At 50.5% G+C, this 18,881-nt stretch overlaps 1 protein-coding gene across 2 annotated transcripts in view; it reads right to left on the bottom strand.

The window, feature by feature from the left end:
• CHST8 (carbohydrate sulfotransferase 8) overlaps window positions 1–11,056 on the bottom strand; it is a 175,789-nt gene extending 164,733 nt beyond the window's left edge. For both annotated transcript variants that reach the window (XM_063334587.1, XM_063334586.1), the window contains exon 1: window positions 10,884–11,056. The gene's annotated coding sequence lies outside the window, so the exon portion shown is untranslated. The remainder of the gene's footprint in view (window positions 1–10,883) is intronic.
• Window positions 11,057–18,881: the final 7,825 nt, after the last annotated feature.

Raw genomic sequence — 18,881 nt, 5'->3', positions numbered from 1 at the left:
GTCTCGCGGGCTGTGCTCGGGTAACGTCACAGAGCGCCGCTCCGAACTGCGAGGCAGAGACGTTTCTTCGAACCAGCCCATCTGCCTCCTCTGTTGCTCCCCTCACAGATTTCCTTTATCCACCCTGCACCCCTCCTTCCCATCCAAAGGCGGATGAATTCCCTGTTGTCCCCTCTTGCCGAGTTCGGCTTCCTGTCCCGCTGACCGAGGCGTCGGGAGAGCTGCCGGCAGAAGGAGCAGTGGTTACCACGGCAAGTCCGGCCAAGGGGGCTGCTGGCGTGACGGGTTATAGAAGGAAATCTCAAAGTCGCTTCAGGATGAGGAGCTGGAGGTTTGCATGAATAATACCAAGCGTCGTACAAAAAACTCTCTGCAACACTGAAAAGCTGGAAGAAAGTGCTGTCTCTGCTCAGAGCACCTCAAAAGCCACCTCTGGTTGGCCTCCATTGCAAGAACAAGGAGATTTCCAGGGCTGAGTGGGACTTTTTGATGTGAAGGCTTTCCCTGAAGGAAACAAGTGAGTAGGACCCTATGAGCTGTGGTGGTGGGTCCCCCCTGCACAAGCTGTCCCCGTTACTTCTGTTTGCCCTAGAAATGCAAGGGAACGGGGTCAGCCAGGTCTGAGACAGCCTGATATTAATTAACATGTTGAGAGAAAGGTGTTTCTCACGCACGCCCAGCACACAAACGGCAGCGAGTTCAGAGTGCAGAAGATGCCCCGGAGGTGGGGTTTGGGGTTGGAGGAGAGGGATGGCTGTTGCTACCCACGGGCACAGGGTCCCCGCTGCGAGGTGGCAGACGATGATCACAGAGCTCGCGCTGGCTGGCACCCAGTCAGACGCCTGGGTACACAGCAACCAGTACCCAGGGTGGTTTACAGCACAATTACAGAGCTGCTGCCAAAAGAAATACTCGGTGTACAGCACAGAAACCTCTTCTATAGCAACCTTCCATAAATTCTGCCGGTCGCCCTTTCCCGCGGGGCACCGCAGCAGGGCTGTCTGCACGCCCAGCCTTCCCACAAAGCTCGCTCAGGGGCAGAGCCCCTAATTTGCCAGAGAAGAGATGTCTTTTGGCGTGATGCCCCTCTCTCGGCGCTGTTTTAGCGCGTGGTACCCACGGAGCATCGCGGCACGACTCCCTGCGCTGCCACCACCGCCTGGGGGCAACGGGAGCTGCAGCACCTGGGGCAAAAAAAACAGAAGCCACTAAATGGGAGCCTGCTGCGTCCTTAATGCTAGTCCAGAGGAAGAGCTGGATACAATTTTCTACCACTTTTGTAGTTTAACTTCAGCTGTGTTATTAGTGAAACAGGGAAGATGAGCATGAATCCACGCGGAAGTTCCCCAGTTGAGGGTCACCACTTTTTAGACCGATCCAGAGTTGATGAATGTGTTCAGTGGTATCTTAGTGACCAGGGCCTTGCAGAGGGAGGTTCTGTACAAAGAACTACTTAACGTAATGATTCTCTGATGTCTTCCCAACAGATAAGAGACGCAGCATTTCAGAAAAGATCTATGTAAAGTCAGGGCTACGACGGGGTTACGGAGAAGGTTCATTTATGGTCAATGCCAATCACTAAAAATACCAGGCGCAATACTCTGAAGACCAAAACCAGCAAGTTTTGCTGTCTTTGTTTTAAAGCTAAATCTGTATCATTTGCTGTGCTGAAAATCCCTGACAATTACTGGTGAAATAACAAATCTAAAAGACTTTTAAAATAATGATTTTAAAAGTCACCCTTTTTTTAATTTTAAAAGTATTCCCCATCCTAAGGAACCCGGATAGGTACATCCAAACAAGGATTTCCAGAAGATGTGTCCTTGAAAAATGTGGAAAGAATAAAGGAACAGAAGTGCCGCGTGGGTCTGCCGCACCTTCCCCAAAGTTGCTTTCATTCCATAACTTTGTTAGAACAAGCCGCAGCTACATACATAAGCTCAAACGATCGTATTTCTGAATAGCTATTTAACTGAAGGGAACTACAGCCATTCTAAAGACATTTCTCTGTTACAATCTATAATGAATGTAATCTTCAAGGGGCAATAATTTCTCTCAATTGCACAATTTTTCTGTTAAAAGTGGCATATGTTACAATCTGGGTTGCCAGCTCCTCTGGCCACGGACACACACATTTCTCAGTAAAGCGTCTTAGGCGCCCCCAGTATACTATCAATAAGATCAGTAATAATGTTAAAACTTTTTTTTTTTTTTTCAATCGCATGTTAACATAATCTTCCAAGCTATTTTTCCGATACGAATACGTAGGGCACAACAGCTGTTTGGAGATCTCCAATTAGAGCTGTTTTGTGGCTGTCTCCACAGAAAATGCCTTTGGCCAATATAGTTTAAACGTCTTCTGTAAACGCTTTTCGTGCTTTGAAGTTAGCTGATAATTCCTGTCATTTCAGAACAATGCTCCGTGATTCGGTCCCATTAGTAAGAGCAGGAAAATGAAGGTTCCCCTTCTCTCCCTGCTGGGCACCTGCCTGAGCGCGGGTCTGATGCCCCGATGGTCGCCCCGAGGGCCACCCCGATGCTGGGGGATGGCGCCAAGGGCTCCGTCCCCGCCTTTGTGGCGGGAGCACAGGCGGCGGGGGGGGACTTGGGAGCGAGGTCCCAAGGTCACAGCCGGAACGGGGAAGGAGAACGATAAATCACAAAGCGCTGGGCTGCAGCCAAGCCCATGGGAAGCTGCGTTTAGCATATCCTCCTCTGAGCAGCAGGATGAAACCTTTCAGATGGAATTTGAATGGAATTTGTTATAAGAACACTCTGATTGAAATATCACCAACTGACTTTCCAGGACAACTCGGCAAACGGGTTGCAATTGCGGGGGGGGATCTTCTTCCAACCAGCCCAAAATGATGATGAGGAGGATGATGATAGAGCCCTATCAAATATTTATGAAAACCAGATGAATTTCTGTGCTAGCGACACGCTGATATTATGAGAGAGACCTCAAATAAACTCCCGACATTAGCCGAAGCTCAGATTTCTCCCAGTGTAAACCAGAGGTTGATCAACAAGCCGATTCTAGTATTTTGAGGCAAAAATGCTGCCATGGAGGTTAAAGCAATGTCGTTAGAACAACGCGGTGCAGGTAAGTGCGACGATGTGTTACTTGTAGATACTATTTACACGCTGCCATCGGTGCTGTGGACCTCCTGGGGGACGTGCGGAATTAGAAGAACTTCCTGTGGGCTGTCGGCTCCCGAGTGCCACAGGCATACACCCTACCGCATGCGGTGGGAACAGGCCGAGCCCTCCGGAAGTTGTCGGCACGCACGAAGCAATACGGGCAGCGCTAGTCCAAAGCGTCAAAAAAATATAGCGTTTTGTGAGAAATGGATGGATTGATTATTTTAAGGATGCAAAAGTTACTTTAGATTTTAAATGCTGAAAAAAAATATAAAAAAGAAGCGATCCGTGTAAATTTTCTGTATCACAAGCGCAAAGCCTCTGCTTCTCGCTGTCGCACCATTAACTCGGAGAGCTGTGTTTAAAGATGCGGGATAATATTATTGTCTGTCTGTGCGCGAAAGCAAATCCCTTCCCCCTTGCCTGCAGAGGAAGAATACTGGCGTGAAGCGGGAGACAGCTGCCATCCTTCCATCTTGGCACCACGTGAGGTGACGGAGAGCAGAGGAGCGATGCCGGGGAGTTCGGGGAGGGCTGCGCAAAGGCAGGCGAGAATAGCACTTTATTGGCCAGCAGCTTCCGCCCGTGGGTCGTACGGGCATAACCAGTAAGTGGATGTGAACCCTTCTGCCAGTAAGTTACAGCTGATTCTTTAAAACGCTGTGGCGGGGCTTTGCGGCCAGGGGAGGAACTAAGAGCGAGAAACACCACCTGCGATCTTACTAGCTGCTGTGAAGAAAAGCCAGAAAAGTTAAGAAATTAGCTTCTGTAGTTGGAGCGGTGGTTTTCTTGGATGCGAGTGTGATGAAGCGTACTTTTGGGGAAAGCTGGAGAAAAAGCACCTAAGTGTTTGTAAACCATCGTAGGGATGGCAGGGAATGAACTTCCCCTAAAACTGGCAGACATGGAAATCTGCGTCGGATGGACTGATTTCTGGAGCGGGAGACACAAGGATGAAGTTACTGTTGGTCCCGCTCCGGGGTGTGGGGGGTGCATGTGTGTGCGTGTTTGTGTGTGTGTGTGCGCGCGCCTCCGGGAGGGGTTGCTCACTGGAGAAACCAGGCAAATGCATTCCTGCTGACAGGCCGGGTTGCCTTCTCTCAGTGCGCCCTTCCCTGGGCCGCTGGCATCTGCTAAAGCGAGGAACAGAACCGCTCTTCTGAACCGCGGCACAAAGAAGGGGTTCACGGCACCCTCCCCTGTGTGCCTGCGGACCCCTACGCTTTATTGACCAGGGTGCTACTTTTACAATTTCTTCCTTTCTTTCCTAGATCTTTTCACAAATGGATTTTGTGATCCCTACGAAATGAGACGTCCAAAGGTTCACAAAACAACAATCCTTGCGGGTTTTTTTGCCAAATGCAAGAGCAACGTAGTTTTTATCCCTTCTTATGCACTAGTCTAAATTCTGATGCGCCCTTTAGATTTCTGAATTTATTTTACTAGTTCAGCTCATACTGACTTATATGCTTTAAGCAGATCAAGCAGCTCATGCAAAAAACCCTGTTAAAGTATATTAAATAATAATTTATGTAACATTTTCCATTAAAGGACTTAAAAGCAGCAGAAAAATTAATTGATCTTCTTTGAGCTAAGTAGCATCCCCATTTCAGGATATAAAAATGAAGGCATATTAAATCAAATATTCAAACATAGGCGCCTAAAGTTAGTCATCTAAATATACATGTCACCAGCTAACTACTGCTTTGATTCTCCCGGCTCAGAAGGGGATCGTTTCTGCATTTGAGGGGGATGCTGAAGAGAAAGAGGAACCAACATTTCTCAAACTATTTCGGTGCAGGTATTAAAGGGACCCAAATTTAAAAACCAGGATCTCCTGCAGCTTTGGCTCAAATTAGCCACTGTTCAAAAATAAAGTCACTTTTATTTAGCTCCTAGCTATAAGGGGATGTCAGATTGCAGGCATTCAAGTTCAAGGACCACTTGGAAAGCGTATGTAACTGATCTGCCGCCGTTCCCAACGCGAGTAATTCCTGCTCTCCCAATGAGTGTCATTTCCTTATATTAAGTGACGTTCGTGAGGTCGGTCACTGTTTGAAGGGGGTTGGAGGCGGCGGTGCTGGTGGCTGGCAGTCCCTGCCCGCCTTCTCTCGCCTCCACAGGCCCGACCTCCAGCCCCTTCCCCGGAGCGGGGACTCCCCCCTCCCGGGGACCGAGTGACGAGTCCTCCTGACGACGAGTCAAAGACCACTGATGGAGGCTGTGATGCACGTTTCAAATTAAGTATTTTAAGGAAGGTGCAATAATTGTCCCGTCTGCATATTTAATGGACCTCGAGCTATAAACATGCTCAAAAAGTGCCTAGTTAATATCAGTGTGACAGTGAATTGGCACAGCGCTAAGCTCCGATGCATCAAATTAGCATCGATCCACAAAACGTTACTGAAAGGTTTCTTAAATCTGCCAAGTTTTGAAATCAATTTGGGAGAAGAGGGCCTCTCCCCCCACCCCGCCTTTTTAAAAGTCCTGTCTGGTTCCCTCCCAGGAGTTCAAGGGCATTCCTTCAGAAATGCTTTAGAAATGGTAATTCTTTCCAAACTTTGTTTCCCATCCTCGTTCAGGAGTGATCCGTTCCTCTGAGGGTGTTTCTTCGATGCCCACCCAGGCCGCTCTCGGGTGGGCTGGAGCGGGGCTGTGCGGTGCCCCAGGCTCTGCGCAGACGATGCGCCTTCCCTATTCCGGGGTGCGGGTGCTCCTCTGCCGCCACCAGCAGGTGCGGATCATGTCCAGGGGGGGGTTGAAGGAACTGGAACTGCCCCATTGCATTCCTCTATGGCTTTGGTTCTGGCAGCTTCGGCAGCTTCCCCTGTCCCTGACGACATCCTACAGCTGCGCCACGCGGAGCCGCGGTGCTGGGACGCCCTCTGTGCACCGCGGAGCTGGCAGGCTCTGCTCTCCGAGGGTTCACTGCTCCTATACGGCTCCAGCTCCCTCCGCCAGCCCCTGGGCTTGTTAACCCTCCTGGCAGCCTGCAGAGCCGCGGGCTGCCCAGCTCCGCCGCCCGCCGGGAGAGCCTGGAGGGTGCTCATGCTGCCGGAGGAGGAATTCTCCAGGACGGCCTCAGCCTGGCTGGTATTAGCTCACTCTGCTCCCATTTTGCTCTACGGAGTTTCAATAACCATGATAGAAGAGCATACATTGAAACAAAAGAATTAAGATACAATGGTGACATTTTTCTTCGGAATTTTTATCTTTGTCTAAGCAGGGATACAAATGGGGGGGTAAGGTTCCAGTATCTGTTAGCAGAGTTTTCCTTGAAAACGCGCTGTAACAGCTATTGAAATGTTTTGCCAGCAAAAGTCACGTAACCGCACCTGTGAGAGAGGCTTGTCATGTTGGTTTTTAGCCCCTGGAATGATGGAAATTGGGTGGCCTTTGGAAGCAAGCCATCGAATGGGCTGTTTAACGGTTGCTTTCTGTTAGGGGCGCATACTGTGGTGTTGGTTATCGTGAGGTGGCTCCATCAGTGGCACTGCCAGTCCTGTGAGGTTGTCCCCAGCACGACAGGAGTGTGCTGCAACGGTGTCCCCCCTCGTTCCAACCTCCCCCGGCCGTCCTCCCTCTCTGCTGTTCAGCGGAGGGGGTCACGCTGTGAGGACCGAGCCCTGCTGTCCCCTGGCTTGCTCTTCTCGTGGCACGTCCTCGGCTGCTGAAGCCACGGCTCCAGGGTTCGGGGGTGGCACTGGGAGCCTGCAGAACGCCTCCCTGTGGAACGGCTGCTCCGACTCTCCTTGGACTGCTGCGGTTGTGCCTCCCGGAGACGGAGAACTCCCGGAGACGTCTGTGGGACCTCGTTTGTGTGTGGTGGTGCCCACCAGCTCCTGCTCAGCATCAGGAGCGGGAGGAGGCTGCTGAAGGTGCTGCTCCCGTGGCTCAGCTGAAGCCAGGGAGAAATGTCGGCTGCTGTGTGATGACTAAGGCTCACATGCTTATTACTTCTATCAGTTAGAGCTCTTAATCACTTTGTGCTGTTTCATCCTATAACATGAATTCACTTCAAGCTGTGAAATTCACCATTTTTGCCATGACTAATTTGTGAAATCTGCCACCTTCCCTCGTGGTTCGCTCTGTGCCCCAGTTCGGCATCAGCTGTCTGATTAGGGAAATCTGCGATTTGTTTCTTGCAGTTGAGCCAATACGATTTCATTTCCCCTCCTTTCTCCTCTTCACGCTCCACTGTCATTCCATCGTCCCTTTCTCCTTCTGGCGGGGGACGGGGCGGCGTGGACACCGTCGCTGCCGGCGTTTGGAGGCGGTGATCCCGCAGAAAGCGGAGCAGGGCTGGGTCCTGCGTCGGTGGGACTCGGCCGAGGCGTTGGCCCTGCCCTTGGTTAAAGCCCCTTCGGTCTGTTGTATCACGTTTACCAGCTTACGACACCTCTCCCAGCCTGCTCACTGCAGTATTTTGGAAACCGCTTCCCACCTGCCTTGCCAGTGCCTTGTTTCACGATACGTTCATCTGTTGCTCTTTATAGTGAACATTGCTGGCATTACTAAATGCTATAAATGTACCCAGTATACCGTAAAAATACACAAGCAGCTGACTGGTCTTGCCTACAAGAAATACTATTCATCTTTCGTTTTCCACATGCTCTGGGCGAGATCCAGAGGGTGCTCAAGGAACCTCTCCTAACCGAATTGGGTCCTAAATTCCAATTTTCTCACTGATTGGTTAATGCCTCAAAATATTTTCCCACCCTCTTAATGTCTTAATTGTTCCTTGAAGATGCTACCAGCTCATCCATCCTTTTACCCGTAATTTACACCCTCTTAAAAACCCAGTGAAATATTATTTTAGGATTTCTGTCACTGAAATAACAGTGATAAATGGTCGTCTTCCAAGATCAGTGGGAGCAGTATAATGGATGTGCAGGAGAGCTTATTGACTTGCTCTTGCCAAAATGGAGTCCTGCCATGAAGTTCAGAAGGATCACGAGCTGCCCTGGATACTCCTCATGCTTCCAACAGTCCTTTGTAACGGTAAAGCTCACGGGTTTGTGCTGCAGGGAGTTCTGTGAGATAATGACAGGAGAGCAAAGGAAACCTGCCCTCCCAGCTCCACTCCTTTCACCCTAACTTTCCTCTCCTCTCTTCCTGTATTCTGCCTTTTTTTTTTTTTTACCAGTTTCACTCAGTCTAAGTTAATCACCCCCCTGTCTGAAACGCAATCATGTAAATAAGATCAGCAGCACCATTTCTATTAACAGAGAAATAAATGGACAGCCCTCTGCGAATCCCTGGCTGTAATTAACCCTTCCTCAGAAACCCGGAGGAGGGGGCTCAGGAACGTCCCAAGCGCGCGTTCGTTACTTTGGCCGGCCGTTGGGAAACCTACAGGCCTGGTCCTGCTTCTGCTCCTACGGTCGATAAAGCGTGTTTGACTGCCCGGGAGCAGGATCGTGCCCGGGGCTCAGCGCCCTTGCGCACCGCGGCAGCCGGCACGGGGTCCTGCAGCCACACTAGCCCAGGCCGTTCACTCACCCCACTGTGGGCTAATCAGGTGGCAATAAAAGCTTTTACTGTGCCATCCTGTTTGTGATCAGCAGAAACATAAAAAGCATGTTAGCAAATTGATTTTTGGCATTAATTGTGAGCAAAGAGCATTACACTGAGCACAGACAGGGTTGGTTTGTGCTTTTTTTTCAGGGAGAAAAATTCTATTTTAGCATTTTAAAAGTGGTTCTGGAAGATGCTGAGCTAAGCCCAACGGACATACTTTTCAAATACCATAAGGCAAAGAGTAGTTACTGAATCTCCTCAGTCTTATTAGCTTACATAAACATAAAAATTTGAATAATGTTTAAAAAGCTAAATTCTCCAGATAATCCATAATCAGTAAATGTTCATTACTGAGATGTAGCAAATATGCATGAGATTTCCCCGGTGACACTTTGGTTACACGATTTAAAAGGCATAGAAAAGCCTCCTCCCTGCGGGGCCGGGCAGAAGCTCCCGCGGGCTGCGCAGGAGGCTCGGCCGCGGCTCGTCCTGCCCGCTCCCCGTCCGCGGCGAGCAGGAGAACATCAGGCTTCACCGTCTCCTTTTACAGCTCTGGTGATTTATAAATAAATCATCCCCACACGATGATTGATGTCTCCATATAAATAATTAAGTCTTGACCTTATGTTATGACACCTGCTAAATTTTTTGGCACTTGAAAGCAGCGCTCAGGAGGGATCCTTGACACTGGATAAATAAAGGTGGGATAGATTGGAGGGGGAAGGGGAGACAGTTTCTTGTTTACCCTCATTTTGTTCTGTTTGATTCCATCAGCTAATTGATGATGATGATTATTAATCTCCGTTACCGTCTACTTTATGGATTTAATTCCTGCCTGTGATTGCAGTTGGAAAGTTTGCTCCATTAGAAGCAGACTTTGATTAGAATTTCCAGTAGCCAGTTTCCCAGAGCTCCCCCAAATCGCTGTGTGACCCAGCCCGCGCGCTTTACACCTATTTTTGGTTGTGATTTCCTTTGCTCGGGAGCAGGGCTCCAGTAGCCAGGGTGACGCTGTCATTCTGCTCACCCAGGCTAGGTAGCAGGTGTCAGTAAAAGTTTAATTTGGAAGCTCATGAATTCAAAAGAAGAGCTTAACGGTTATCCCCAACACAGAGAGCTGCCGTGGCCTGCTCCTGGAGGAGAGAAAATCCCGGGGACATGAAAGGAATTGATGAGACGCCAGGCATCTGCCAAAATGACATCTTCTCGGGATAAACTGGGGGATAGCTCTCCATCAAATGGTGAGTATCATTAATAAACAACACGGATCTAGCGACTGCATTTCCGATTTTCACTTCTGAGACCGTTTGGGTTCACCATTCATCCTCCCTCGCTGGTACTGTACATACAGCCTATTCTCCGTAGAGCTGCAACTTTTAAATCTTGCAATAAAATACAAGCGTTTCAGGGTAAGCGCCTAACATAAAAAACCGAGCATCTCTGGGTTTTTTTAAGCATGTTAATCTGCACACAACACAAGCCAGCGACAGACAGAAAGCGACATTACAATACAATTACAGTGAGGGGCTTTCCCAACCCCTCAAAAAGCTTAGAACAATAACGGCGCAGCTACGGCTGGGGATCGCCTTGTTCCCGGCCACTTCCACAGCCCACACCGGGCACGGCCAGCGAGGTGCCCGGGCGGTCCGCTCGCCCCTCACTAGCCCACTGCTGCCGACGCGCTTCTACAAAATTATTCCTCGCAGGGTGCGCGGATTTCCTTGCAGTGCGTGCCTTCCGAGCGCCAGGCGCGGTGCCGGCTGGCATCGCCAGGTCCGAGGTGCGGGTACGGCCGGGCAGGGGGACGCGGGACCCGCCGGGGGGGCTGCACCCCTAAAACCCTCCCCTGCAGACCCACCCTAGAGGAGAACAAGTGCCCTCGCCCCCCTCGACCGCCCCCGGCGGCTCAGCTCCGGGGAGCGGCGTTTGCAGCCCCGGCGGGTACCAACTAGTTTGCTCTGGACCCGTTATTCCCCCTGGGGAACCCCCCCCAGCCCCGTGCCCGCCCCCGCCGGCTCCGTCCCCCGCGCCGCACCTGCCCCCCGCCCCCGCCCGCCCCTCCAATTACCGGCGCTGCTAATTACGGCGAGGAAGGCGGGAGGGCGGCCCCGAGGTGAGGGGGTCGCGGGGCCGCCGCAAGTTTGGGCACTTTCCCGAAGTGGTGCGGGGAAGAGCCGAGGAACGCGGCGGGGGGAAGACCCGGGGGACGACTCGCCACTGACCTGCGCCGCGGTCGCGCCGCCTCCCGCGCTCAGCGCATCCTCCGCGCCGCAGCGGCGGCTCCGCGCCGGGCTCCGCGCCGGCCAGCCTCGGCGGGGAGGAGGGAGCGGAGCGGAGCGGAGCGGAGCGGGACAGCCCGCCCGCCCGCCGGCGGCAGGCCGCCGCCCCCTCCCCGCCCCCCCGCCCCCGCCGCGCCCCGGCACCGCTCCGCCCGCCCCCCCGCGCCCGCCGCCAGCCGCTGCGGGGACGCGCCCGGGAGCGGGGCCGACCCGCCGCGCATCCCCCTCGCCGGGGCACCGGAGGGGCGGGTGCCGGTGCGGGGGTGCCGGCGGGTGCCGTTCTGGGGGTGCCGGCGTCGCCGTTGCGGGGTGCCGTGCGGTCCCCAAGTTTGAGCCGTTCTGGCGGCGCCGGCCGCCTCCGGGGCTGCCGGATTCTGCATTGTCTGAAGGGCAAATCCCCGCCGTGCGGAGCGGGGGCTGCCGAAGGACGCGTCCCTGTGCCCTGTCCCCGTGTCCGCCCGTGTCTGTGTGCACGCCCAGGCGCCCGCAGCCCCTGCTGGGAAGCTGCGTCGTGAGCCTGTGCTGGGCGGCTGGCACCGACCCCTGGCAGCCCCCGCAGCGGCCGGGGCGGGGAGGTGGAGGGGTCCCGGGGGTCCCGCAGGGCGGCGGGGAAGCCGCTGCCGCCCCCTCCCCCCCCCGGTGCCGGGGGGCTGCTGGGAGGAGCGGGGCGGGGGGGCCGTTCCCCATCCTCAGGGTGGATGCGAGCGCCCTGCCGGGCATCCCCTCCGCCGGGCTGCGCTTTAACGCTGCTGAAAATGTGTGTGTTTTAAGAGCAGTTCGGAAGAGCGATGGCCCGCACACACTCCCCGAAGAAGGTGGTTTTGAACACAGATCCCAAGGGGAGAAGCAGTAGGAGCAGTGGGAGAACTGAAGCGATGACGCTCTCGAAGAATAATCGGGAGCGGATGCGCTGGAGCCAGGGCACGGTGGGGACCGAGGTGCCTTGTCTAGAGCCTGCAACGTGAACTGTGGAGTCACCGCACAGAAGGTGCCTCTTGCACTCTCTGCTGGCTATTTTCCACCCTAAAATACCGAGAGGCTTTTCCTGCACAACTGTGAAGCAGATTAAATGGTCTGACAACAGCAAAACCAGTGGATGGCTCCGTCCCCAAGAACGGCCTCTGTGGCATGCCCGGCTATTGCTAGGGGCGATGAAGCGGCCACTGGATGAAAGCAAGAAGCGCCAGCGATAGCGGGAATAGTGCCCCGAGCCCGCGCTCCGGGGGGAGAGGCTGGGAGGGGTCCCAGGAGCTGCCCTTGCTGCTGGGCACAGTGGAGCTGAGCGTGGGCCACGCAGGGCGAGTGGCAGCAGTGGGGTTTGGCACCAGCGAAGCAGCTGCCACGTGTTGATGTACCTGCCGTCCCCCCTTAATGAGTTGTTGTGCACATACCGTGTTGAACGGGGGTCAAGATGGATCCTATCTACAACCCTCTGAGTAGTTCCAGGCGCGTCTTATAAATAAACTATGACATTTATCCTCTGACTAGATTAACAGAAATACATTATACTTAGTCTGCTCCCTAGCAATCAATTGTTCTGACTAAGTAGCTGTTATTTATTAAAGTATTGATTAGGGACCCAATCCTGTAGTCTTTAAGCAAGGCAGCTCTTTGCTGATGCATGGAATATTTGATTGAGAGTTTTGAGATCTGAGTGTATGTAATTCTATTGTCATAGAAAAAAAAAGAGTGCAGGTGGCACAGCTTTCCGGGGGAGATGCATTTGTGCCACTGGGAGTTCAAAGGAAGAATAACACACGTTCCTTACGTGAAGCTTTACTTGAGTGCCTTCTGTCATATTCTGTGTGACGCAGGGCGCATGGGCTTTAACAGCAAAAATAAATAAGTCTAACTGGGGAAAATGCATTGAGTTACATACGCTAAATGTAAAAACATTCCTCGATGTCTGTTGCTATGGCAGGTGACCGGGGAGGATACCGTACTCCGAGGGCAACTCTGCTTCGTGTGGCGTAAGGAAACTTTCCTGCTGCATCGGTGGGGGCCGCTCTCGCGAGCAGGGTGAGCAGAACGTGGCGCTCTGTTCTTTATTCAGGTGGCGGTATGATAAATGCTTTAAAGGAATGACCCTGAAAACAAAGCCCAAAGAAGAGCCCTGGCACTCGGTCCGGTGACAGCGAGTTCTCTGCCCCGCTCCCTGCAGGACTCACGGTTTGCTTCCATTTCGTCTCCATTATTTGCAGAATGTTCTTGGAAGTTTGAAAAATAATGTGTCTCGAAACACTGATTTCTGGGGTTTATTTTTGTGTTTGGGAGGATTGATTTTTGTTTTTTTCCCCTGTCTGTCTCCAATGGAACAGAAGGCAACGTGAATCCCTTTTGTTTACTTCTTTGTTTCTGCTCCTGACTGCTTCGTAACGGGAGCAGATACGTGTGTGGCTCTGGCTGTGTCTGGTGCTAGTTAGTGCCTGGTACAAAGTTAGAGTAGCAATCAAAAAGCCTTGCTTTTGAGAGGCTAGAATGAAATAAGAGGACAGAATGGAAAAAAAAATATTATATATAAGAAAATAATATACTTGGTAAAGTCGTATGCTGTAACAAGAAAAGATTTTTCATTCAGGTGTTTATATGAAATGAGATTTCAAATTATTTTGAGATTAAAACATGTTAAAGCCAGTGCAATATTTACGGAAGGGAGCCTTCTGTATTATTAGTTGTACAGACCCGTACGCTCAGGGCGTAAAGGAACAGCCCAGCAGATAACCCAGTGTTGCTGTTGTCATCCAGTGATACTAGCGCTGCGCTTATGATGAGGATCGCCGGTTATCGTACCTTACAAATTGTCACTGAGAACCCTAGATAAAATCTCACTTCTTTTAAGATCAGCAGGAATTGTTTACCTTTGTTTAGTCATAGGCAAGCACAACTTATATTTTCAGAATGTTTGCTGTGGAAGGCTGGAGAACATTTGGGGGAGGGTGCAATTAATTGTAAAGTTGGGTTTGGTGCTTAGAGGCATGTTAAATATTTCTGGTGGAAAAGACTGGAAATTATTTATCTCATTGATTTGGAGCCTGGTATTTATAGCAATACTATGAATGCTTTAGAGAAAAAGATTATTTTCCCCATCCTGTCAATTATTTGAAAAGAAAAGTCAATTTTATTTTTTTTATTATATAGTGTAGGAAAGTTCATCTTATATTCTTTATTCATCTCTCAGAAAATAGCACGGAGAAAAATGAAGAGAACATATGGTGTCTTCTATCAGTCAGTCATCATTACTGCTTCTTCACACTATGTCATCACCCCACAAATAGCAAATGAGTGTGAATTTCTCCCTGCTGAAAGAAAAGAGAAAACTGGTTAGAGCAGCCAAGTAAAAAAAAAAAATTAATAAATATTACAATAGCATCAACTGGAAGATTATATAAAATATTTAAGACAATGAGAATGCAGAGGGAAAAACCCTTAAACTGTCAAACAATAGTATCAAACCTGTAAGCGTAGAGCTGGAGCAGAACTCATGAATTTCTCTTGATTTGATAACCAAGCCTGAAATATTGATGGGACACAGTCTCTCTTGCCCATTCTTTATGAATGATTCTGTGCTATTTGAGGTGCTCAAACAGACAGCACTCAAATAAGAACTGCGAGGAATGTAATGTAATAGTTTGTCTCTGGGGCATCCATTAAATCCTGAATTTCCTTTTTAAGCAGACATCTAGGAAAAATATAATTTTATTTAATTCCCCGATGTTCCTATTACACTTCTAGTGTAAAGGTTGCAATTCAAACCCTTATCTGCAAAGCCTCTCTGCCATTCTTAAAGTCTCTCGCAAAGAAATATATGACAAAGCAGCCTTGGAAATAGCTGCCATAGGAACTTAATAAACCCCAACACTGGAAACATCCATCCCAGCTTTGCAAAGGATATTTCAAAATCAGCCTCCTGGAGAAGCAGCGAAAGCAGCTGAGGTTTAGGGGCGAAAAAAATTATATATATATGTGTGCGTGTGTATACATCTATTTGCAACCTGGTAGATTTCCTGAGATCAGGCAAATCCTCAGGCCTAAGTGTTCATTTTTCCCTTCCCTTTCCCTTTACCCCCAGCTTGCTGAAATTCCGCAGAGACCCAAAGGCAGCCCCATTTCCTGGGGAATAACCTCCCCGAGAGGTGCGTCCAGAATAGCGCGACAAGGCGGAGCATCGAGAGCCTTATAGGAGAGTCGAGAGCAAATCTAGGCAGGGTTGTCTCCCAGCTCTCTAGTCCTGCCTTCCCTTTGGATCCTCCCCTCGGAAAGCCGCTCATCCCGGGATGCCAGCGCAGCCGGAACTGAGCCCCGTAGGTGACCCGCCGGGGAAGGACGCTGGTCTGCAGCTCCGTGCGCCTTGGTGCCGGCTGGAATGGGTGCGTGCAGGAGGGTGAAGCTGTGGGTCAAGCGACTGCCTGGGACTGTAGGTGCTTGGACTCGAGTTAAACTTCTGCCATGAGCAGTCCCAGGATCCAGTATTATCGTACTGATGCTGCTTTAGAGTAGCCGTGCCTGACTGTGGAAACAGGGCTTTCCTCCAAAAAATTGCTTTCCAAAAATCGCTTCCCGTGCAGCCAGGCAGGGAGGGTGAGCTGGGCAGGCCGGGAATGGGGCAGTGCCAGCGAGGGTCATGGGAGAGGGAGACACGCAGTGGTGGTCGTGCTAGGGATAGAAGGAAGCAGAAGAAAAGTGAATCTTCTGGGAGTTAACCAAAATATGAAATAATTCCATGCGCTCTGCCCCTGGAGCTATGCTTCTGCATGGGTAGCAGCCGGAAGGTAAGAGTGACAAGGGTTGTCTGGAGAGGCAGTGTCTTTATCAGACTGAGGAATAGCAACAGGACAAATCCTTGGGTACACAAACCATTCTTTGGGGACAAAATAAAAATCTCTGGAAAAAAATATAGAAACCCCAAAAGACAGAGTTGGAAGAGATGTATTAGATCATATGGTTTGTCCTTTGGTAGCGGCAGCAAATTGTCCCCTAGAGACAGAGGACATCAGTTATTTCATAAAATATAGCCAAAAGGCCCAGAAGGAGCAATATGGTTTAGACAGGGAAAGCCTGAGAAGCATTTGATTTAGTCTAAGTGAGAACAGCCAGACCTACCAGACTCAGAATCCAAAAATCGTCCCCAAAACTGCTCTTCGTAAACTCCATCGATAACCTGGAGTAAGTGGGAGCTGTAGCTTTGGCCTCACTTCACTGGTAGGTGCTGGGCGGGATTCTTTCAGCAGGACACAGGTGGGTGTATGCTGAGATACTCCCCTCCGCTCCAAGACGTAATTCGATGGGAGTGAAACAATGCACTGTTCTACCTTTGGGTCTCTGTTAGATGTATTCAAATCCCATCCCGTTCTGGCGTTTGTGGCCTGGGGCTCTTTAGGAATGACTCGGCTGGATTGGATTTGCTTTGTCATTTCCAGAGGTCGTAAAACGCAGGGACAGAATTTGTATGCACCTTGTATGCAGCTGCTTATTATCCGTGTTTGGGCAAGAAATTGAACCCTCATCTATCGGTACAGTGACGGACTTCACTGTGCAGCAGTTGGGATGACCCTGAGCATGTTTTTCCAAGCGGATGAGTGGAATGAATCATACTGGAAAGGAATTGGAGAAAAATATGCTTAATGCTGGCCGGCAGAAGTGATGCTAGTGGGAGCGCTCCATCACTGAAGAAATGTGTCACGACTCTTTCATAGGTGACATAAACAAGTTCCTTTTTAGGCCAGCAGGAACAGGGGCATATCTCCTGACACTTGCTTTCATTCTCCTCGACGTTATGTGTTTGGTGTGACTCAGCAGGGAGGGAGCGCGCTGCAGGCGTGTGAGCCTGCTCCTGCAGAAGAGCCCTTCTGAGGTCTGACCAAAGCAAAACAACCCCAAAGTGTAATAAACAGCGCGCTTCCCGGCCTCGGGGTGGTTCTGTCTATCTCAATCGTGGACCCCCTCTTCAGCCTTTCTCGCCTTCTGCTCCTTTCCCTGGGGAGCCTCTGTGCCCCCCATCCCATGCCCCACGGTGGGAACGAGCCCGCCTTGGACCTTCCCCTCTTCTCTTTGCCCTTGCTGCTGCTCTCTTTTCCCTCTCACGTCACTGTTACCAGTTCTACTTCTTTTTTTTTTTTTTTTTTTTTTTTTAAACATATAATGTGAAGAATTGATTTTGCACGTGGCTTGCGCGGAGGGAGGCAGAGTCTGTGAATTAATCCAGTATTTCTGGTTCTTCCTTCTACCATTCTTTTGCACCTGTTGTGCTGTTTTCAATAAACAATCAAAATAAGTACGAGTATTGCCGTCACCTGGGATTTCACCCCGTCTGCCTGCTTGAACGTCCCTCCTGTGAAATGGGAATCTCTTAGTCAGGCCCCGCCGTAGCACACACGGTTTGATGATACGAGACCATCGGTGTTTTTCTGGTTCTTTCACTGGCTGAAATACTGAGAGGAGAAGAAGGGGGGGTAAAGGGGAAGCCATAGAGGTAGTGCTGCCTTTGCATAACCTCATCGGTTGGGTTTTGTTTGCAAACCCAAAGGTGCTTGAGATTCAGGTCACTTCTCTCAATCCCCCCGCAGTGGTAGGCGTGCGTGTGAATGCATCAGAGAGGAGAGATAAACGACTTGCGTTATGATCCATCTTTATTTCAAATAGGACTCGGCAAAAGCGAGAGGGTGGCTTTTGTGTTGCAAAACCCTCTTGATTTAATTTTTATTTGGCAGAGCCGGGCGTGGTTTGGGCAGAGGCACTGTGTATCTCAGCACACAGAGGGTGAGGGCAGCACAGACCTGGGATTTTTAGTTTGGACAACTTCTCCGAGGAAAGCTATCAGATAGCAGATCCGTCTGGGGGTGGGTGGGGTGGGGAAGTAAACTAAACTATCTTTGGCCTACAGGTTTTTCCCTGATTCTTCCCTCTCGGTTTTCATTTCTGAACAGGCATCATCATCTCCTCTTACCAGAGGTAATAGAATCTGAAGGGTAAGAAGGCAAAAATCCTGGCTATTGACATATGCGATGCAAACTGGCTCTTATTTCCTGTGTAAATTGGGGATTGTGGAATACCGTCGCAGATGTCTTGTCAACTGGGGAAGGTCTGCTGCTGTCCTTTGCCCATCAGCTGCTGCCCAGGTGCACTGGTTGTCTTTGGAGCGAAAGCAGCGGTGCTTCCAGAATCAGGCTTCCAGCCTTCCCTGAATTTTGAATCACAAAAGCATCTCCAAGGTCACTTCCTGGAATACCTTTGGATTTTCATCACTTCTGGCCATCTGGACTAGATGAGCAAGGTGGTACCAGTGAACCCCTTGGTGAACAACTGTCCATATGACAAAGGGAAGAACGCCTTTAACCGTGGTGAAAAGGGGAGGCGAAGGCTCGGGGTGGAATTAGGATTTCAGGTTTATTTTGAACCGACCAATGTAACATTCCAAATTCACAGAGCATTGTCAGCTCTCGTAATCCTTTATTAGTCTGCTTGGGTTTGATTTCTGTTTGTGTTTTTACTATCTAGGGAAAAGCAGATTTTGGCATCCTTTAGTCTGAGCAGCGTCAACTGTCATTGTAGGAATAAGGCGAATAAGAATTACTTGTGTGAGCGAGACTCGATTGGCCGGGCACTTAGGGAGAAGAAAAAAGGAGGAAAAATAAAAAGGAATATCTGTAGCTTGAGTCAAGCATTCTGTCCTGGAAATAAAGGAGGAGGGAACACAAGCTGCTGCGTTTGTGTGATTGCGCTAAAATAGCAGCTTGTGTTTACATTTTAAGATCCCATTAGGAGGCTGCTGGCTGCGCAGCTGGAGGCGCAGCTTTGGGATGTGGCGAGTACCTGTTTGTGGCCCCCAAAGAGCCACCACACGCACACCTACCCTTGTGACGCGAGTGCCAGCTGCTGGGCAAGGGCTCAGGGCACCGGGGGTTTCATTTGGTCTTTGTAAGTGCCAGGAAAGGGGAATATGCA

Source organism: Chroicocephalus ridibundus, chromosome 4, assembly GCF_963924245.1.
Source record: "Chroicocephalus ridibundus chromosome 4, bChrRid1.1, whole genome shotgun sequence".
Taxonomy (NCBI): Eukaryota; Metazoa; Chordata; class Aves; order Charadriiformes; family Laridae; genus Chroicocephalus; species Chroicocephalus ridibundus.
Note: the sequence above shows the minus strand (reverse complement) of the source record. Positions and strands in the feature narration are given on the sequence as shown.